General features: G+C 48.7%; 1 protein-coding gene across 1 annotated transcript in view; it reads left to right on the top strand.

Annotated features, from left to right (window-relative positions):
• GLRA3 (glycine receptor alpha 3) overlaps window positions 1-22,045 on the top strand; it is a 176,324-nt gene that overhangs the window by 119,745 nt on the left and 34,534 nt on the right. The window lies entirely within an intron of this gene.

Here is a 22,045-nt window from a genome sequence, read left to right on the forward strand (position 1 = left end):
ATTCCAATGCAAAATAAATATATAGTACATTAGGTGGGAATGGGTTAGTTATATATTCTTTCTGTACCAGATAAACTTAGTGCGATGGATGTAATGATGACATGCATGCCTTATCCAGCATTCTTACATATCGTGTTTATGAACTTGTTTCCGTATATTGTGCCACCTGCTTAAATCCCGGCAATATCAGAAAATTTACTGGATGAAACAATAGATGTTACAGATTGACTTACAGGGTGAAATTTATTAGGATGAAAGATTCAGAAAGTGAGAGATTTGGTAAGAAATCCCCAGGGTTTTTTTAAAGCGGCAATCATTTACACCTTAAAATCAAACTGGTTTTGCAGGGTAAATGATTGCCGCTTTAAAAAATCCTGGAGATTTCTTAACAAATCTCTCACTTTCTGAATCTTTCATCCTATTCAATTTTACCCCAAATTTCTCAAGGCTTAAGGCCCCCATACATTTGGCCGAATTGTCCTATGGGTAAGTCGGACCCAATTTCCCATGAGCTCCCTAGCAGCTAACCGGGAAAGGATTTGCACTTGATGTGCCATTTTTTTTACACGTGATAAATCGCATACGATTTATAACATGTAAGCTCAAGGAGATGTAGGTGGGGGATGGCAGAATCCTATTCAGAAGACAGGGCAGCTGCTGATTGGCTGAGAGAGCTCTGTCAATTACTTTATTTTCTAAGCCTTGGAGATAAATAATGTGGAAAGAGATTTTTTGTGAGATTTAATAGGATGAGAAATTCAGAAAGTGAGAGATTTGGTAAGAATTTTTTAAAGCGGCAATCATTTACACTGCAAAAACAGTTTGATTTTGCAATGTAAATGATTTCCGCTGTAAAAAAACTGGAGATTTCTTACCAAATCTCTCACTTTCTGAATCTCTCATCCTATTAAATCTCACCCAAAGTACCAACCAATCAGCTCATGTAATTTTTCAAACACAGCCTGTAACATGACAATTAGAAGCTGATTGGCTGGTACTTTATCTCTCGCCATAAGCTTTGATAAATCTCCCTTCCATGTGGGCCCTGTACAATCCATAATAACATGAGTTTCTTTTATACCAGAAGGGAGCATGTGTTTGTGGATGCAGTAGCAGAGGAGATAGTAGGGAAAGAAAGATCCCCACAGGCATCTAAACCAGCAGGATCTGGCATTGGGGTCCCCATACTGCTTCAAACAAAGAAGGATAAAAGGACTCTTCAGAGTCTGTTCATTTTTGAAAAACTTGATGCTACCAGCAGCTCCACATTGTCCCTTATTCAGATCTGATCGCAGTATAAATTTGTTCACAAAATGGGCACAACCATGTGCACTGCTGGTGGGCAGCTGTAACATGTGCAGAGAGAGTTGCATTTGGGTGGGGTGTGTTGAAAATGAAATCTAAATTGCAGTATAAAAATAATGCAGCCAGTATTTACCCTGCGCAGAAACAAAATAACTTGTACAAATCGAACTCTCTCTGAACATGTTACATCTGCCCCACCTGCAGTGCACATGGTTTTTCCCATTTTGAGAACAAATTTGTACTGTGATCAGATCTGAACAAGGGCCATAGTGCAAATGTAATGAATTTACTCTAGGAAATGAACCATTAAGATAACTGTTGCAAACGCTGTTTAGCCATTAGATTGCCAAATCAATTTGCAGATTTGACAACATTGGTAATTTTAAGGCCCATTTGTGCTTAGCGATGTGTGCTATGCAATTTAGGGTATGTGATTGCCCTTGAACTTCCTGGTTTCTAGATCACACGTACACACATAGTGGTGTGTGCTAAGCCTTTTGTGCTAAGCAAAAAAAAAAATGTTAAGCTATCTAACTAGATTGGGCCTGAATGTACAGTACACCAGTTCTGATCTGACGATAACAACACACGGGACTGTGCAATGCTATCGCTATAGGGTGCACACATGGAGTGATTTGTGCTTGATTTCTAAGAGATCTAGGGCCAGATGCACTAAGCTTCAAAAGTGATAAAATGGAGAGTGATAAACAGCCAGCCAATCAGCTCCTACCTACCGTGTCACAGACTGTGTTTGAAAAATGTCAGGCAGGAGCTGATTGGTTGGTTGTTTTATCACTCTGCATTTTATCACGTTTGAAGCTTAGTGCATCTGGCCCCTAGACAGATCGCTTAGGAAAATCTCCATATATCCATTTTTACCTTTGATAAAGCTTATATAGTGAAAGGCGTTAGAGGACTATAAGTTCCAGCAGCACTCTGACCACCCATACTCTGCCCAAACCAGCCTTGACGGAGAGAAATATTTTCACATCTACCAACAGTGGCACACTCCATGCATATTCCTTGGATTTACAAAAGGGACTTTTGGACTCCAAACCATATCTACCACAAGGAAAATTTCCATTTGGCCAAAGATCCCCAATCTTGCAAAAATCCAATAGGCGGATGGTAAATATACCCAGCTTGGTATTACACAGCTGGTCCATATGCATCCAGGTATTATAGGAACGGACAGAGATATAGCCACCATCCTTTTATAAAAATTGTAATGTTATATTGTATTTTATATATTTTTCCCATTTTTATGTGAATTACCTCTAACCATTATGGTATATTAAACTGGTATATCTATTTCATGAATGATGATAATTTGTGAAGTCAATCCAATGGTATATAGTTAAAAGATTTTGGGTGAGATTTAATAGGATGAGAGATTCAGAAAGTGAGAGATTTGGTAAGAAATCTCCAGTTTTTTTAAAGCGGCAATCATTTACACTGCATAACCTGTTTAATTTTGCAGGGTAAATGATTGCTGCTTTAAAAAAACTGGAGATTTCTTACCAAATCTCTAACTTTCTGAATCTCTCATCCTATTAAATCTCACCCTTTTTGCGCTGCTTACTTTTTACTCAAAAATCGCAACGTGTGTGTATGCCCCGAAGTGGTGTAGCTACTTGCATCAGTTTGGCCATACCTCCCAACATGACCCATTCCAGCAGTGGCGGAACTCCCGGAGGCAATGGAGTCATCTGCCGCCGGGCGCCAGGCTTAAAGGGGCACTGGCTCCATTGCCTCCGATGTTCCGATGCTTAATTGGGTACCTCACTTGACTTCTGCAGCGGCGGGTGGGCGTCCCTTTCCCCATACCCTTGTGTGCTCCCGGGTGCCCTCCCCGATACACTTGTCTGCATCGGCCGCGTCGCCTCTCCTCCCTGTTATCTGGCTGCTCACTGCTCTGCGGAAGTCGCTTGACATCCGCCCGCAGCCTCAGTGAGCAAGCCAGCAACCAGTGTCAGTTATGAAGAGCTGGGAGGAGGCTGTCATTGAAGCGATGGGAACCGCTGCCGGGCCAATGGTGAGTGACGGAGTCAATGAAGGAGAAGCTGGGTGGGAGACGCTGCAGCGGCAGCCTGTGAGGGTGAGAGTCATTGAAAGCCAGCACAGTGCAGCATGAGTATCCTGATAAAAAACAGATTTCATATATATATATATATATATATATATATATATATATATATTCCAAAGACAAAAAACCTTACGGTTTCACATGTCCCATTAAGGCTTCTTAAACATGATCTGGCATTTCCACTCAAACTACAAAAAGCAATGAAATTCCGATCATTAAGGCTGGCGCCTTAATGGACGTGTTCCTTGCGCAGTACAGATATGGTACGCCATCACAGCCTGTGGGTAAGTGCAGATTCAGCACTCTCACAGAGTGAGATTGCTGTCACTCACACAATGGTGGAGCTGCTAATTCACAGATTTGTGTGCTCATTGGAATACACACATGCAGTCTATGCAACTGAAGGTCTGAGCAGTAAACAGCCGAGAGGATGGGGTAAAAGTGGTGTTGATTGGGGGAGGAGACAGTGTGGTGCAGATGAGGAGGAATAGAAATGTGTAGATTGTGGAAAGGCTAAGCAGCACTGATGGGAGACTAACAAATGCGGATGGGTGGAAAACCGTGGCACAGATTGGGGGAGGTAAGACAGGGTGATGTTATTGGGTGGGAAACAGTGAAGCAGTTGGAGAAAAGACAGAGTGGACCAGATAGGAGAGAGAGAGCAGTACAGATGGAAGGAAACTGTGGCATGGATAAGAAGGGCAGAGCAGCATGGATGGAGGGGGGACAGAGTAACACTAATAGATGGGGAGGCATTGGCACAGATAGAAAGAAACAGTGGCATCGGTGTGGAAAAGCAGGGCAGCGCAGATGGGGAAAGACACATTGGTGTGGATGAGGGAGTACACACAGCAGTAGGGAATTGGGGAAGACAGTGCAGCATGAAGGCTTATAGGAGAAGAAAGTGTAGATGCATAGTAGTTGGGAGTATTATAGTTTTTGCAATTATGAAAGATGTTTCTGGTAACTGCATGTGAATACTAAATGAAATGGATATATGTAGTGAGTGTGAAAGATGTTGGACCCTCAGTGGGATAGTTCTAGTAATAGTGTTTATTCTAGTACCTGCCATCTTTGAAAACCCATGCAGTTCCTCTACCCTGTCTAGGGTGTTGCTGTCTGCTGTAGTGTTTCTAGCACAGGTCGGGTTTGCAGTGCTGATATACAGACCACACAGTGCTAGAATTACTACAGCAGACGGCTACACCCCAGGCAGGGAAGAGGAACTGCATGAGTTTTCAAAGATGGCTGGTACTAGAATGAACACTATAGTAATTCAGTGGGCTAGACAGTTTTAGATGATTGCAGGTACTTATTAGGATGAGTGCGCCACATAACAGCTCAGTCCTTCAGTTGCATAGACTGCATGTGTGTATTCCAATGAGCACACAAATCTGTGAATTAGCAGCTCCACCATTGTGTGAGTGACAGCAATCTCACTCTGTGAGAGTGCTGAATCTGCACTTACCCACAGGCTGTGATGGCGTACCATATCTGTACTGCGCAAGGAACACGTCCATTAAGGCGCCAGCCTTAATGATCGGAATTTCATTGCTTTTTGTAGTTTGAGTGGAAATGCCAGATCATGTTTAAGAAGCCTTAATGGGACATGTGAAACCGTAAGGTTTTTTGTCTTTGGAATTTCATTGCTTTTTTTCAAATGTTTTTTTTTTTTTTTAAATTCAGAAATTTAAAATTTCACTGTAAGAATAAACATTGGATTTTTAAAAAGGTTTAAAAATACCCACCCTTGGCAATGAGCATTACCACTGGCTACAAGCATGACAAACCCCTGGCAATGAGTATGACACCCGTCCCAGAGCATGAAAGCCCTGGCAATGAAGACACCCATCTCATGAAACCCCTGGCAATTAGCATGACACCCATGCTGCTTTCACACCGCAAAACCTGTTTAAACCAGGTATTTAAAATGGGTCAGAGCAAGTTTAACCCCTTTCACACCGCATCTAAATACCTGGTCTAAAGCAGGTTTGCGGTGTGAAAGCAATAGGGAAAGCGGTACGGTCTGGGCAGCTTCCCCTCCCCAGGGACATCTTAACATTAGTGAGGGCTTCACTGTGCCCCCCCCCCCATGAATCAGTTTGTCGGGAGGACCCCCGGGCAGCCCCCTCCCCCCCTCTCTGGGTTGATCATTCCATTAATTTACCGTGAAGCAGGGCTGCGCTTAGAGGATGAGCCCCTGGCCGTTGGTGAATGCCATGCTGGGCAGGTGAGCGGAGGTGGTGGTCCTCCATGCCCCGCTGTGGTGGTTCCTCTGCCCTGGTGCTGCAGAGTTCCGGCGGCCGCTGTCCTGCATGCTGGGGTTGATGTCCTGCTGGCCCAGGGGACTCGTAGATAGAGCCGTGATCCCCCCGTGATCGTCCCCGTGAGATAGAGCTGTGATCTCCCTTCCCCCGACCCCCCCCGGACCCGGCCAAAGAGCACAGGGGAGCGTGACCTGAGGGGGAGCGTGACCTGAGGGGGAGCGCTGCGTGATCAACGGAGCGGGCTGCTGGGTGCAGGAGCCGGCTATCCAGACGCTGGAGCCTGGAGGTAGGGACAAGGGGAGCAGCAGCCAGCCACACAACCCGGATTCTACCTGGGCACGGCAGCGCAGGGCAGGGAATAGTCGCACTGGGGGCAGGGGGTCCCTGCAGTGTATGATCAGTGGCGGGGTCCCTGCAGCTACTACTTACCATCCGCTGCAGGGACCCCGCCACTGGTCTAACATACACTGCAGGGACCCCCTGCCCCCAGTGCGATTATGCCCTGCGCTGCGCTGCCCAGAGGTGGGTGGGGGGAGAGGAATCCCGTTTCAGACCCGTTGTGACACCAAAAAAAACGGGTCTGAAACAGGTAGGACCCTGCTTTTTTACCGTTTCCAAAAAACGTTTTTTTGTGAAACGGTAAAATCACTCTGCCCCTTTCAGACCGCACATATTACCGTTTTAAAACGGTTAAAAATCGGCAAAATACCGTTTTTTTAGTGCGGTCTGAAAGGGGCACCAGTGTGTAGAAGCTATCTTGTAGGGCATAATGTATCACGGGCATTGCAGTGTGGGGCATATGGTGCAGGGGACATTACCATATGGGGCATAATATGGTGAAAAAAAGTTCTTCCTGTGGTGGCAAAGGTCTGTTGGTGCAGGGCCAAAAACTGGGGCATACGGTAGTCTTCTCCGGTGAGGCCTGGGGAAGAGATTAAATTACAAATGTATGGATAGGGTCAGGCTGCGAGTGTGTGTGTATGGACAGGGTTAGGCTATGGGTGTATGATTGGAAAGTGTTAGGCTGCAGGTGTATGTGTGTGTGTGTGTGTGTGTGTATGTATAGTGTGCGGATGGGCGTGTGTGCAGATAGGGTAGGCTACATGTGTGTATGGATACTGTTAGGCTACATGTGTAGTGTGTGTGTGCGTGTATGGATAGGGTTAGGCTATGGGTGTGTGTATGGACAGGGTTAGGCTACATGTGTGTGTGTGAGCGTACAGTTGTAGCCACTCATCCATTCCTATAATAGGATTAAGTGAGTAATTGGATTACTATGCTAATCCCCTACTGTATTGTTCTATATTGCAGCTGAGAACAATAGGATAGCCATGGTGACCCATGGTTTAAGGAAGATGAATGAGTGCTGGTCCATCTGTATGTATGAATGAATGTATGGATAGGCTATGGGTGTGTGTGTGTGTGTGTGTGTGTGTGTACAGGGTTAGGATACAGGTGCCAGAGTCAATGATGCCTACCTATACATGACATGCTGACCCTACCAGGTCATGGAACTCCACCAGGCTGGGGGTTCCTTCCAAGGATGGCGACCAATCTGCTCCTTCTGTCTGACTAGATGGTTTTCCCTCCAGCAGCGGGTTCCAGGCAGCCGCTCCCCTCTGTCCACATATGCTGAGCAGGAACACAGAACCAGGCCTCCTCCTTCTGGCATGGCAGTGGTGCAGTCTCCGGACTGGATCGCCGGAGTTAAGGGGAGTGTCGATGGGGTGACCAGGGTGGCAGGCTCCCTTTGGAGGCCTGCTGCACATGTGCCTCCTCCCATGGTCCTCCCTGCAAAGGACCGTGGGAGGAGCTACACACGACTGTGCATGCTCAGCAGCCCTCCCGGAGCCATTTTGGCTTTGTGCAATGATCAAATTTGTTTGGGGAGGGAGGTAGTGAGGGAGGGATGTAGTGAGTCAAACCATACCTCTGGTGCTATATTGAATAAAAATAATAATAGCCAAGGAAAGCCGCATATGACAACAAGCAAACCAGCTTGTAAGAAATAAAAGAAAACAATTGGACAGCTGTCACAGTATTAGCAATTATACCTTTGATTAAAGTTAAAAATTAAATGTAATATAGGTCCCCCTTTTCAATAATGGCACAAGACTCCGTTCAATTGAAATAACAAAAATATTTTATAAACACATAATAAAGTCATATACAAGAATATACATAAATCACATGTAATTAATGGTAAAACAATGTAATTTAAGGTGCTGGCGTCCCAATTAATTAAAAGAAATGATTATAGCAGCAGCAGACCTCACTTGAAGCTCAGACATGATGGTGATGGAGCCGGCGGAAAAGAGCTGGGTGTATGCATGATTAGGGTTATAGGCTGCAGGGGGTGTGTGTGTATGGTTAGGGCTATAGGCTGCGGGGTGTATGCATGGTTAGGGCTATAGGCTGCGGGGTGTGTGTGTATGGTTAGGGCTATAGGCTGCGGGGTCTGTGTGTGGTTAGGGCTATAGGCTGCGGGGTGTGTGTGCGGTTAGGACTATAGGCTGCAGGGTGTGTGTGTGTGTGTGGTTAGGGCTATAGGCTGCGGGGTGTGTGTGTGTGGTTAGGGCTATAGGCTGCGGGGTGTGTGTGTGTGGTTAGGGCTATAGGCTGCGGGGTGTGTGTGTGGTTAGGGCTATAGGCTGTGGGGTGTGTGTGTGTGTGTGGTTAGGGCTATAGGCTGCGGGGTGTGTGTGTGGTTAGGGCTATAGGCTGCGGGGTGTGTGTGTATGTGGTTAGGGCTATAGGCTGCGGGTGTGTGTGTATGGTTAGGGCTATAGGCTGCGGGGTGTGTGTGTATGGTTAGGGCTATAGGCTGCGGGGTGTGTGTGTATGGTTAGGGCTATAGGCTGCGGGGTGTGTGTGTATGGTTAGAGCTATAGGCTGCGGGGTGTGTGTGTATGGTTAGGGCAATAGGCTGCGGGGTGTGTGTGTATGGTTAGGGCTATAGGCTGCAGGGTGTGTGTGTATGGTTAGGGCTATAGGCTGCGGGGTGTGTGTGTATGGTTAGGGCTATAGTCTGCGGGTGTGTGTGTATGGTTAGGGCTATAGTCTGCAGTGTGTGTGTGTATGGTTAGGGCTATAGGCTGCGGGATGTGTATGGTTAGGGCTATAGGCTGCAGGATGTGTATGGTTAGGGCTATAGGCTGCAGGATGTGTATGGTTAGCGCTATAGGCTGCAGGATGTGTGTATGGTTAGGGTTATAGGCTGCGGGTGTGTGTATGGTTAGGATTATAGGCTGTGGTGTGTGTGTGTGGTTAGGGTTATAGGCTGCAGGTGTGTGTGTGTGTATGGTTAGGGTTATAGGCTGCGGGTGTGTGTATGGTTAGGATTATAAGATGGGGGGGGGGGTGTACTAACCGTACACCCCCCCAGCCTATAACCCTAACCATACACACTGCACAGACTACGGTCATAGGCTGCGGGGTGTGTGTATGGTTAGGGAAATAGGCTGCGGGGGGAGGTGTATTGTTAGGGTTATAGGCTGCGGTGTGTGTGCATGGTTAGGGTTATAGGCTGCGGTGTGTGTGCATGGTTAGGGTTATAGGCTGCGGTGTGTGTGCATGGTTAGGGTTATAGGCTGCGGTGTGTGTGCATGGTTAGGGTTATAGGCTGCGGTGTGTGTGCATGGTTAGGGTTATAGGCTGCGGTGTGTGTGCATGGTTAGGGTTATAGGCTGCGGTGTGTGTGCATGGTTAGGGTTATAGGCTGCGGTGTGTGTGCATGGTTAGGGTTATAGGCTGCGGTGTGTGTGCATGGTTAGGGTTATAGGCTGCGGTGTGTGCATGGTTAGGGTTATAGGCTGCGGTGTGTGTGCATGGTTAGGGTTATAGGCTGCGGTGTGTGTGCATGGTTAGGGTTATAGGCTGCGGGTGTGTGTATGGTTAGGATTATAGGCTGCGGTGTGTGTGCATGGTTAGGGTTATAGGCTGCGGTGTGTGTGCATGGTTAGGGTTATAGGCTGCGGTGTGTGTGTATGGTTAGGGTTATAGCCTACGGGTGTGTGTATGGTTAGGGTTATAGGCTGCGGTGTGTGTGCATGGTTAGGGTTATAGCCTGCGGGTGTGTGTATGGTTAGGGTTATAGGCTGCGGGGGGTGTGCATGGTTAAGGTTATAGGCTGCGGGGGGTGTGCATGGTTAGGGTTATAGCCTGCGGTGTGTGTGCATGGTTAGGGTTATAGGCTGCGGTGTGTGTGTATGGTTAGGGTTATAGCCTGCGGGTGTGTGTATGGTTAGGGTTATAGGCTGCGGTGTGTGTGCATGGTTAGGGTTATAGCCTGCGGGTGTGTGTATGGTTAGGGTTATAGGCTGCGGGGGGGGTGCATGGTTAAGGGTTTAGGCTGCGGGGGGTGTGCATGGTTAAGGTTATAGGCTGCGGGGGGTGTGCATGGTTAAGGTTATAGGCTGCAGGGGGTGTGCATGGTTAAGGTTATAGGCTGCGGGGGGTGTGCATGGTTAAGGTTATAGGCTGCGGGGGGTGTGCATGGTTAAGGTTATAGGGTGCGGGGGGTGTGCATGGTTAAGGTTATAGGGTGCGGGGGGTGTGTATGGTTAAGGTTATAGGCTGCGGGGGGTGTGCATGGTTAAGGTTATAGGCTGCCGGATGTGTGTGTATGGTTAGAATTAAAGGCTACCGGATGTGTGTGTATGGTTAGGGTTATAGGCTGTGGGATGTGTGTGTGTGGCTAGGGATATAGGCTGCGGGATGTGTGTGTATGGTTAGGGTTATAGGCTGCGGGATGTGTGTGTATGGTTAGGGTTATAGGCTGCAGTAGGTGTGCATGGTTAGTGTTATAGGCTGCGGGTGTGTATGGTTAGGGTCAGGGCCAGATTTAAGAATCAGGCCGGCCCTAGGCACCACATTTTTGCCCCCCCCCCCATTCGGGAGGGAGTGCACACCGGCATGGGAAGAACCTACGGAGGGAGCACTAGCAACAGCGCATGGCACGGGACACTATCTCCGGGTCTTTATGGGCAGCTGCGCAAGGGGTGATATCAGTGCTGCCGCTGCCCACTCGGCCATCTGATGCTTAGAGACCCAGAGCTAGTGAGCAGGAGTTAGGACCCTTTTAGCCGACGCAGTGATACCCCTCACCTGGCAGATCGCTGAGGCTGCGTGTGATTGTGCTGTTGGCAGCCCGGAGCCTCCGTCTACAGTCTGCTATCAACGAGTTCTCGACGAGCCGCCTTCCGGGCATGATGGACAGGAGCACAGATTTCATGTTTAAGAGCACTCCAACGCCACGTAGAGCCCACCCAGTGCCTCGACCTGACACTGCTCGGAAGAGAGCAGCAGCGACAATGAGCACGGCAGTAGCCTTGGGCTCACTGAATGAGCTCCCGAGTCCCGTCCCCCTTCTCCTACCTCAGTGTGAGTATGTGGCCGCATCTAACAGGCCTTCTCCGCTATAGCTGCTTCCCTTTTTCGTTTGCAGAATGTAGATGTGGGCATGAGGGTTGGAGCAGACCCATTGTCTGTGCTGGGCGAAGCTCCTGGCTGCCTGCCGCCCTTAATTTGTGCCGCCCCTAGGCCCGTGCCTCACGTGGGAAGTCCATCCCTGGTTAGGGTTAAAGGCTGCGGGAGGTGTGCATGGTTAGTGTTATAGGCTGTGGGCTGTGTGTGGTTAGGGTTATATGCTCTGGGGTGTGTGTGTCTTTGTGATTAGTGTTATAGGCTGAAGCAGGATGTATGGTTTGGCTGCGGAGGGGAGTGTATGTTATGTTTAGGCTGTGGGGATGGGGATGGGCGGGGTTAGGCTGCAGGTGGGAGGCGAATGGTTGGGTTGTGGGGGGTGTATAGACAGGGTTAGTTTATGGAGGTATGTATAGGTAGAGTTAGGCTGCAGGGGACAGGGGTGTATAGTTGAAGTTAGGATGTGGGGAGTGGGATGTATAGTGAGTGTTAGGCTGGTGGGGAATAGGATGTATAGTTAGTGTTAGGCTGGTGGGGGGTGGGATGTATAGTTATAGTTACGCCGTGGGGGAGGGGGGTGTATAGTTAGAGTTAGGCTGGGGGGATAGTGTTAGTATACCTTCCAACTGTCCCACGGTGTCCCGTGGTGGTGGTGGGGGCGGCAGTTGGGAGACGGCCGGGCGCGCAAACTGTCCCTCTTAATGGCAGGTTTGGGGAGGTATGGTGTTAGGCTTCAGGGTGTATGAATAAGCTACTAACCTGGTCCACTATGCTTCAAAGGAGGCTGCTTTTGAGGGACAATCTGGATGATTCACCGCTCTGCAGCTCTTCATTCATCCTGTCCGGACCTCTGGTTCCAGGTTCCCTGCAGCCTTCCTAACCTTCTGCTGCTTGCACCGCGCGGTTCACCTCTTCTGCTCCCCTCTGACAGCCAACACCGGGACTGGAACGGCACAGAGCAGGCTGACATGTGTTCTGTGCAGGAGTAGAGACAAAATCATGACTTGCGCCGAGCACGCAAATCCTGGGAATCCCGCAGCTGACTTGCAGGAAGGGAAGGGGGGGTTCCCGGTGTACACACACAAGGGGGGGAGGGGCACACACAAGGGGGGAGGGGCACAGGGCACACTGGGGGGGTGCACTGAGGGGGCACAGCGTACACACGGGGGGCACAGCGCACATAGGGGGTGTGTGCACTGAGGGGGCACAGCGTACACACAGGGGAGGTCACAGGATACACACGGGGGAGGGCACATGGTACACACTGGGGGTGCACTGAATGAGCACAGCGTACACACTTGAGGGGGGCACTGAGGGGGCACAGCGTACACATGGGGGTCACAGGGTACACACTGGGGGGGGGCACAGGGTACACACTGGGGGGGGGCACAGGGTACACACTGGGGGGGGGGCACAGGGTACACACTGGGGGGGCACAGGGTACACACTGGGGGGGGGGCACAGGGTACACACTGGGGGGGGCACAGGGTACACACTGGGGGGGCACAGGGTACACACGGGGGGGGCACAGGGTACACACTGGGGGGGGCACAGGGTACACACTGGGGGGGGGCACAGGGTACACACTGGGGGGGGGGCACAGGGTACACACTGGGGGGGGGCACAGGGTACACACTGGGGGGGGGCACAGGGTACACACTGGGGGGGGGCACACGGTACACACTGGGGGGGGGGGAACAGGGTACACACTGGGGGGGGGGGAACAGGGTACACACTGGGGGGGCACAGGGTACACACTGGGGGGGGGCACAGGGTACACACTGGGGGGGGCACAGGGTACACACTGGGGGGGGCACAGGGTACACACTGGGGGGGGGGCACAGGGTACACACTGGGGGGGGCACAGGGTACACACTGGGGGGGGCACAGGGTACACACTGGGGGGGGGCACAGGGTACACACTGGGGGGGGGGGTACAGGGTACACACTGGGGGGGGGCACAGGGTACACACTAGGGGGGCACAGCGCACATGAGGGGGCACACGGGGGGTGCACTGAGGGGGCACACGGGGGGGTGCATTGAGGGACTGCGCCTGTGTATTACACCCCGTACATAGTGACTGCGCCTGTGTATTACAACCCATATATAGTGACTGCGCATGTGTATTACACCTCGTATACAGTGACTGTGTCTGTGTATTACACCCCGTATATAGTGACTGTGCCTGTGGGGTGTATATAGTGACTGGGCCTGTGTATTACACCCCGTATATAGTGACTGCGTCTGTGTATTACACCCCATATATAGTGACTGCGCCTGTGTATTACAAACTGTATATAGTGACTGCGCCTGTGTATTACACCCCGTATATAGTGACTGCGCCTGTGTATTACACCCCTGAAAATAGTGACTGCTCCTGTGTATTACACCCCGTATACAGTGACTGCGCCTGTGTATTACACCCCGTATACAGTGACTGCTCCTGTGTATTACACCCCGTATATAGTGACTGCTCCTGTGTATTACACCCCGTATATAGTGACTGCTCCTGTGTATTACACCCCGTATACAGTGACTGCGCCTGTGTATTACACCCCGTATACAGTGACTGCGCCTGTGTATTACACCCCGTATATAGTGACTGCGCCTGTGTATTACACCCCGTATATAGTGACTGCGCCTGTGTATTACACCCCGTATATAGTGACTGCGCCTGTGTATTACACCCAGTATATAGTGACTGCGCCTGTGTATTACACCCTGTATATAGTGACTGCGCCTGTGTATTACACCCTGTATATAGTGACAGTGCCTGTGGGGTATATATAGTGACTGCGCCTGTGTATTACACCCCCTAAATATTGACTGCGCCTGTGTATTACACCCCGTATATAGTGACTGCATCTGTGTATTACAACCCCTATAATGACTGCACCTGTGCATTCCACCTCGTAATTAGAGACTGCGCCAGTGTATTACACCCCTTATATAGTGCCTGCGCCTCTGTATTACACCCCGTTATTAGTGACCGCACCTCTGTATTACACCCCGTATATAGTGAGTGCGCCTGTGTGTTACACCCCGTATGTAGTGACTGCGCCTGTGTGTTACACCCCGTATATAGTGACTGCGCCTGTGTGTTACACCCCGTATATAGTGACTGCGCCTGTGTGTTACACCCTGTATGTAGTGACTGCGCCTGTGTGTTACACCCTGTATGTAGTGACTGCGCCTGTGTATTACACCCCGTATGTAGTGACTGCGCCTGTGTATTACACCCTGTATGTAGTGACTGCGCCTGTGTATTACACTCCGTACACGCACATGTGCGTGTGTTGCTATGGGGGCAGTGTGTGCGTGGGCTGCTATGGGGGCAGTGTGTGCGTGGGCTGCTATGGGGGCAGTGCGTGCGTGGGCTGCTATGGGGGCAGTGTGTGCGTGGGCTGCTATGGGGAAGTGCGTGCGTGGGCTGCTATGGGGGAAGTGCGTGTGTGGGCTGCTATGGGGGAAGTGCGTGCGTGTGCTGCTATGGGGGAAGTGCGTGCGTGCGCGTGCTGCTATGGGGGAAGTGCGTGCGTGCGCTGCTATGGGGGAAGTGCGTGCGTGTGCTGCTATGGGGGAAGTGCGTGCGTGCGTGTGCTGCTATGGGGGAAGTGCGTGCGTGTGCTGCTATGGGGGAAGTGCGTGCGTGTGCTGCTATGGGGGAAGTGCGTGCGTGTGCTCCTATGGGGGAAGTGCGTGCGTGTGCTGCTATGGGGGAAGTGCGTGCGTGTGCTGCTATGGGGGAAGTGCGTGCGTGCGTGTGCTGCTATGGGGGAAGTGCGTGCGTGCGTGTGCTGCTATGGGGGAAGTGCGTGCGTGTGCTGCTATGGGGGAAGTGCGTGCGTGTGCTGCTATGGGGGAAGTGCGTGCGTCTGCTGCTATGGGGGAAGTGCGTGCGTCTGCTATGGGGGAAGTGCGTGCGTGTGCTGCTATCGGGGAAGTGCGTGCGTGTGCTGCTATGGGGGAAGTGCGTGCGTGCGTGTGCTGCTATGGGGGAAGTGCGTGCGTGCGTGTGCTGCTATGGGGGAAGTGCGTGCGTGTGCTGCTATGGGGGAAGTGCGTGCGTGCGTGTGCTGCTATGGGGGAAGTGCGTGCGTGTGCTGCTATGGGGGAAGTGCGTGCGTGTGCTGCTATGGGGGAAGTGCGTGCGTGCGTGTGCTGCTATGGGGGAAGTGCGTGTGCGTGCGTGTGCTGCTATGGGGGAAGTGCGTGTGTGCGTGTGCTGAGACAAAAAAAGGCAAAAAAAACCTCCCAGAGAGCTACAAAATTTTGTCCAATGCCCCTGATACTATGCCGCACACCATAATGCCCCTGCACAATATGCTGCACACTGTAATGCCTGACACATTATGCCACAGACCACAATTCCTCTGACACCTGATGTTGAACACCACAATGCTTATGATACTGATACTATGCTGCACACTGTAATTCCCCTAACACATTATGGCACACATTGCAATGCCCCTCACACCTAATGCATACCTTCCAACTTTGCCAGCGGCCAAAGTAATATATACGCAAGCCAAAATTTTGTGGGCACCATTTTTGTTGGTGTGAGGGCATGGCCAGTGCTATATGAACTGCTTGCCATGCCCCCAGCCCCTCTGCCTGCCTGGCAGCTGCAGCAGCAGGGACGCGGACGTCGGTGGGTGTGTGACCAGATACATGGGTGGGCGGGCGGATGGCTGTACACATGGGTGGGGGGCGGGCAACAGTGGTCAAGCCACCCGTTTTGCTCAGGCGAGCTACCAGTACCTCACGAGTGACGGGTTGGCGACCACTGCACTAATACATAGTACAAAATATCATAGCACACAGTAGAAAATCACCATACATCACGCCCCTGATCATTAAAATAGCAGCTGGACTTACCACCTGCAGTGCACCACTCAGACCACCGACAGTCATTAAGAATTCCAAAGACAGCGTGCTCTGTGTGTGTGTATATATATATATATATATATATATATATATATATATATCATCCAAGATCCTGTGGGGGATCCAAAAAACGGCACTCGGAGACGTGTACTTGGAACAAATAAATCTTTAGTGATGGAGGGTAACGTTTCGTGGTATCAGCCCCGTCCTCAGACCCCAATCCTACAGCAATGTGACCCAAGACCAAAACCCCTACTTATACTCACCCTGCTCCCGTCCTCCCGAGTCTCCAGCCACGCCACGCCATCACAGGAAGACACGGGCCGCTCACTTCCGGTCTAAGACACACCGCCCGGTTACTAAGCAACCTTTGGCTTGCGTTCTAAGATACAGGAAGCGGCGCCTCGGCTACCATCAACAGCAAAGGCCTGCGTACCAGGACATCATAGGAAGACGGGTCACAGAATCAAGCATAATAACCCTGCTAGACCGCCATGTCAGACACCACTTACAACAAGCCTCCTCTGCTGGGGATGTGGATCATTACCGCATCATGCCACCACTAACCTGTAGTCGCCCACATAATGCGGGAAGCACACATCACCCAACACGATCCAGCCGCTGCTGTGGGTAGCTTGACACAGCATCTGTCCTGCAGAGCACCTAAAACACACAACAACATAGTAAGACATGAAATATAGGACATTATATACAGAGAGAACATTCACAAGGGAAAACAACACATGCAAAATGTAAATTATAAGTAGGGGTTTTGGTCTTGGGTCACATTGCTGTAGGATTGGGGTCTGAGGACGGGGCTGATACCCCGAAACGTTACCCTCCATCACTAAAGATTTATTTGTTCCAAGTACACGTCTCCGAGTGCCGTTTTTTGGATCCCCCACAGGATCTTGGATGCTATGCTAAGTATTCTGGCACCGGAGCAAGTTGAATGAGTTGGACTGAGTGCCGGCAGTATTGTACAGAGATATATATATATATCTATATCTATCTATATATGCTGTAGGTCCAGCACTCCGTATATCAGGTTGATTGGCCCCGATGCCATCAGGTACATTAGGACAATAGGAAAAGAGACACGGCACTCGTGGGTCTTTTTAGAAAAGCAAATCGTGTATTAACACATCAACCTTGTCAAGGTGAACAGTGTAACATGTGTAAGGGTAAAAAGCTTACATAAATAGAGTAGGCAGTGTGGTCCCCGCACCAACCCCGTTGCGTCCACTCGTGCACCGGGTCCGGGCGCCATGACCCACGGAGCTGACGTCCCCGGCTGTGCGACTTCCGGGGTAACTCTTCTCCGGCTTGTGTGGTAACCAAGGTTACCCGGATGCGCTGGTGGACCGCTCTGGAGCGATGCTGACAGGATCAAATCTGCACTAGAAGAAAACATAAACATTGACATAATCATGTGGTATATAAATAAAGTAAAGTAGACAAAGTGCTTAATAAAAATAATAAGATCTGTGGCTGAAAAAGGCTGTAAAAATTATTATGCATATAATCAATGGACAAATGCATGATTAATGTTAGCGCAATCCTCATCATGATATGTTAATACACGATTTGCTTTTCTAAAAAGACCAACAAGTGCCGCATCTCTTTTCCTAATATATATATATATATATATATATTAAAAAAAATCAATCAATCCCAAATACCGGCACTCCAAAGGTAAAAAACAATGGTGCAGGTGCCTCTCCAATAAAGAAATAGATAAGTCCAACAAGCGGGTGGCACTCTGAGTAAACAATGTAGTCGACACACAAGGTCTTGTGTGTCGACTACATTATTTACTCAGAGTGCCACCCGCTTGTTGGACATATATCTATATATATATATATATATATATATATATATATATAGATATCTATATATATATAAATATCTATATATACATAGATCTATATACATATACATAGATCTATGTACATATACATAGATCTATATACATATACATAGATCTATATACATATATATATATATATATAACATACTTCAATGAGGCCACAAGCCATTTACCCGCCTCCGGCTGTGGTCAGACGCTGTCACGCTGTGCTGGCTCAGCCTGGCTGCCTGCTTCTTCTGCCGCCCGCCGGAACCCGCTCCCCAGCCCAGCGTGCATTCAGTCCTGCCGCTGCGCGCTGTTAGTGCTGGGGTGGTTCCCGTGGGCAGAGCAGCCATCCGGACCGCGGGAGCAGCTGTGTGCGCCCGCGCATGCGCACCAGCCCTCCCGCGGCCATTTTAACTTAGGGAATATCCGAGGCTGGCCGCGGCCATCTTCAATTTGGGCATAGTGCCGCGGCCCAGCATGGAGATGTGCGTCTGTGGGCTGCGGCCCAGTTTACCTCAAAATGTGCCGGCCCACCGGGAAACAGCCCGGTTTCCCGGTGGGCCAATCCGCCCCTGCATGTCCCACATGTGGAGGAGTTTCTGGCCGGAGCAGTTCCTAGTGCTTCACAGTCGGCCATCTTGGTACACCGAAGTGAAGCTCTTCACCTTCAGTGTACTGCTCCCCCTACTGGCGACCGTCTGCGCATGCGCAACAAGTTGAGCTCTCCTATCTTTATAATGGGGGACGTTTCACTAAATTATAAAAAAACTGCACCTATCTGAAAATCCTCAACCCCAAAAGGCACTCCACTGGGACAATATCTACCTAATAAAACAAACCCCAAGTCTCAATTGTTCCTCTACCCTGAGTTATGCCTTCCCAAAAAAACCCTCATAGACTAACATGGGTGACAAAGTGTCATTTCGCGAGTGTCAGGAAAAAACTGGCAGTTGGAAGTTTAGATCGCTCCCAATTGGTCATTTTTTTATATTTCGCCCTGAAATTTGGCAGGCAGCACCGGTTGACGATTCTACGCGTACATGCCAAATTTCAGCTCGGTACGCCCAGTCACTTTTGAGGTGCAGTCCCTCAAACACCATGCCCCCATCCGAAAAGTTCCCTATGGGAAAAATCCGTTCGTTGGATTCAGCCTTAATATAAGGGCACTACCGTGCCCTTATAATATATAGTGTATATATGTATGTGTATATATATATATATATATATATATATACACACATTATATATATTTATATATATATATATATATATATATATATATATATATATATATATATATATGAAATCTGTTTTTTATCAGGATACTCATGCTGCACTGTGCTGGCTTTCAATGACTCTCACCCTCACAGGCTGCCGCTGCAGCGTCTCCCACCCAGCTTCTCCTTCATTGACTCCGTCACTCACCGTTGGCCCGGCAGCGGTTCCCATCGCTTCAATGACAGCCTCCTCCCAGCTCTTCATAACTGACACTGGTTGCTGGCTTGCTCACTGAGGCTGCGGGCGGATGTCAAGCGACTTCCGCAGAGCAGTGAGCAGCCAGATAACAGGGAGGAGAGGCGACGCGGAGGCAATTGAGACTTTTGCCGCCGGCCGTTAGCCAATGGGGGGAGGGGGGGCACGACTATCAATACCGCCTCCGGGCGCATCTTGTGAACTTACGCCACTGCATTCCAGGAGGGACAAGATGCTCTGTTTCTGGACAGCCATGCCAGTGGCAATTGCAGGGCACAGTCCAAAATTCAGAGAGGGGAGCCCCACAGACTGCCATCCTAAACAGCACAGTCTGGACTCACTGGCAGGTGTAGCTCCCCTATTTGAATTTGCAACAGAGGTGCAGTCCCACCTCTGCAACTGCAATTGACAAGGATGTCCAGGAGCAGAGCATTTTGTCCCTCCTGGAATGGGTCGTGTTGTGAGGTATGGTTTGGCCTCTACATAATTGTTTTGTGATTTCAGTCAATTATGATATCAAATCTATAACTAGGCGGGGAGCTTAATAAACCCAAACAAAAATACATTATTCATGCAACTATTTATTTTGGTGATGAAGCATTTATTATCCTGGTGCGGTAATAATCATTTCTTGTTTGGAAGGCATATTGCCTAGTTTTATACAGAGCTTTAATAGGGTTTGGTATCCATAGTAACTAACAAGATGTTTGATTTATTTTTCTAATAGATGTTTGTTTTCTAATAATTTGTAACAGGTGTACACGTTCCCACTCCTTTTCCTCATTACACTTACTGTATAGAAAATAATACATTTAAATTTCCATATTTTATGTGATTTGACTGATCATGTAATGTACACATGTGCAACACATCTGCTTCAGCAAACATACACTTCTTTTCAGATAAATCAGATTATTTGCGCTTCAAGAATGTAGGACAAAACAAAGCCAATAAACACTTTTTTTTCCTTTTCATTTAAAGCAGAACACATTGCATACATTTGTAGCAATGTACATAATTGGTATATTATCTTACACAAATGGCATGGAAAGGATGATGCCAATGGATACCAAGGGCATAACTACCATAGGTGCAAGGGGTGCAGCTGCTATGGGGCACAGAGCTGAAGGGGTCCATCTTTACTGTCTAAGTTATATGTTTTATATACATTTATTACCATCATATATATGGTGGTGGAGGGTGGTGGTGGGCTCCAATGTCTGATGGCCGGTTCTGCAGATTGGCGATAGAATCACCAGAACCCACTCTAATGTGAGGCACTCCATTTGTAGATCCCAACCAGATCGCATTTTATATGCAATCCTATATATATCCCTATATATTTTGTCTGTGAGTCTAACGAAGTTCGAAGAAAGTCATCGACAACATTGCGTTGTTTTGTTGTCTAATGTTTGCGCTGCTTTAGAACAACAGGTGATGGAGCAGAAATGGAGTAGAGTTAGGAAAGTTCAACTGTCCTGTTGGGTCAGTAAACCTTATATAAACTTCCAATGTGGTGTTTCATCTGTCAATTTTACTTAACTTAATTAAATACAACTGCTATATAATACACAAAGCCTTAATAACATTTTTGAACATAGGAAACTTTATTGTTATGTGTGCATGACAAACTTATACAACACTTTTGGTGCAATTCTATGATCAACTTCATTCTCATTCGGAAGCCTGTTATGCACGTAGAATCAATGTGGGCGATTCCGACCCTCTCTCTGCAGGCCGAATTCGCTCCTCTGTTCCGGTTTTTGATAAAGGGGGAGGGGGCATGGGGCGGAAGCTCAGGAACCCCAGCATTTTATGGGCATGCCCATAATAATGCTGGGCGTACCCCTGCAGATGCAGGCGTGTCAATGCCTGCTTGAACCGGGTTGCTGATGTCACATGATGTCAGTGCCCGCCCCATTTTTGGCATCTCTGTCCAGGATAAAAGTATGTATATTACTTTTATCCACGAACGGAGAAATAAAATCATTCCATGGTGAGCATCCATTGAATGATTTTTGCCTCCTTCCGGCTGTATCCGTTCGGATGAGCAGAATGGAGCGCGGACGTTCGGCGGGGTGGCGGACGGCATTTACCTGTGAATACATACAGCCTAGCGAACATGTCTGAATCACCCCCAATTTTACTTGCGACCGTCGATCCCCATTTGATCAGAATGTCACAAGTAAATGACAGTCCCGCACTGATGCTGGAATCAGATGAATATTAATCAGTACAGTTTTCATCCAACAAAAACTTGAGCGAAGGTGAATAAATACTCAAATGAACATAGGTCGAAATCTAAAGCATGGCCTGATGATTGTATAGGTGTGTACCTAGATTTGGGGAGTTAAATTTGGGTGGAGTGTGTTGAAACTGAAATCTAAATTGCAGTGTAAAAATAATGCAGCCAGTATTTACACTGCAAAGAAACAAAATAACTTATACAAATCTAACTCTCTCTGCACATGTTACATCTGCCCCACCTGCAGTGCACATGGTTTGCTCATTTTGAGAACAAATTTTTACTGCGATCAGATCTGAATAAGGGCCATAGTATGAACAAAATGCAGAACTCTAAATAAAGAAATGTTGTTGTTTTTTTTTTTCTTTTATGTTTACATTACTATTAATTTAACCAACTATACCATACTGTATAATGTCACATTGGGAGTTAAAAAAAAGGACAATAGTGAGAAACTCGCGCATGTTTTCAGTTGTGATCCACAGTTCTATATAATGTAGAA

The sequence above is a fragment of the Crinia signifera genome, chromosome 1 (assembly GCF_055691185.1).
Source record: "Crinia signifera chromosome 1, ASM5569118v1, whole genome shotgun sequence".
NCBI classification, from domain to species: Eukaryota; Metazoa; Chordata; class Amphibia; order Anura; family Myobatrachidae; genus Crinia; species Crinia signifera.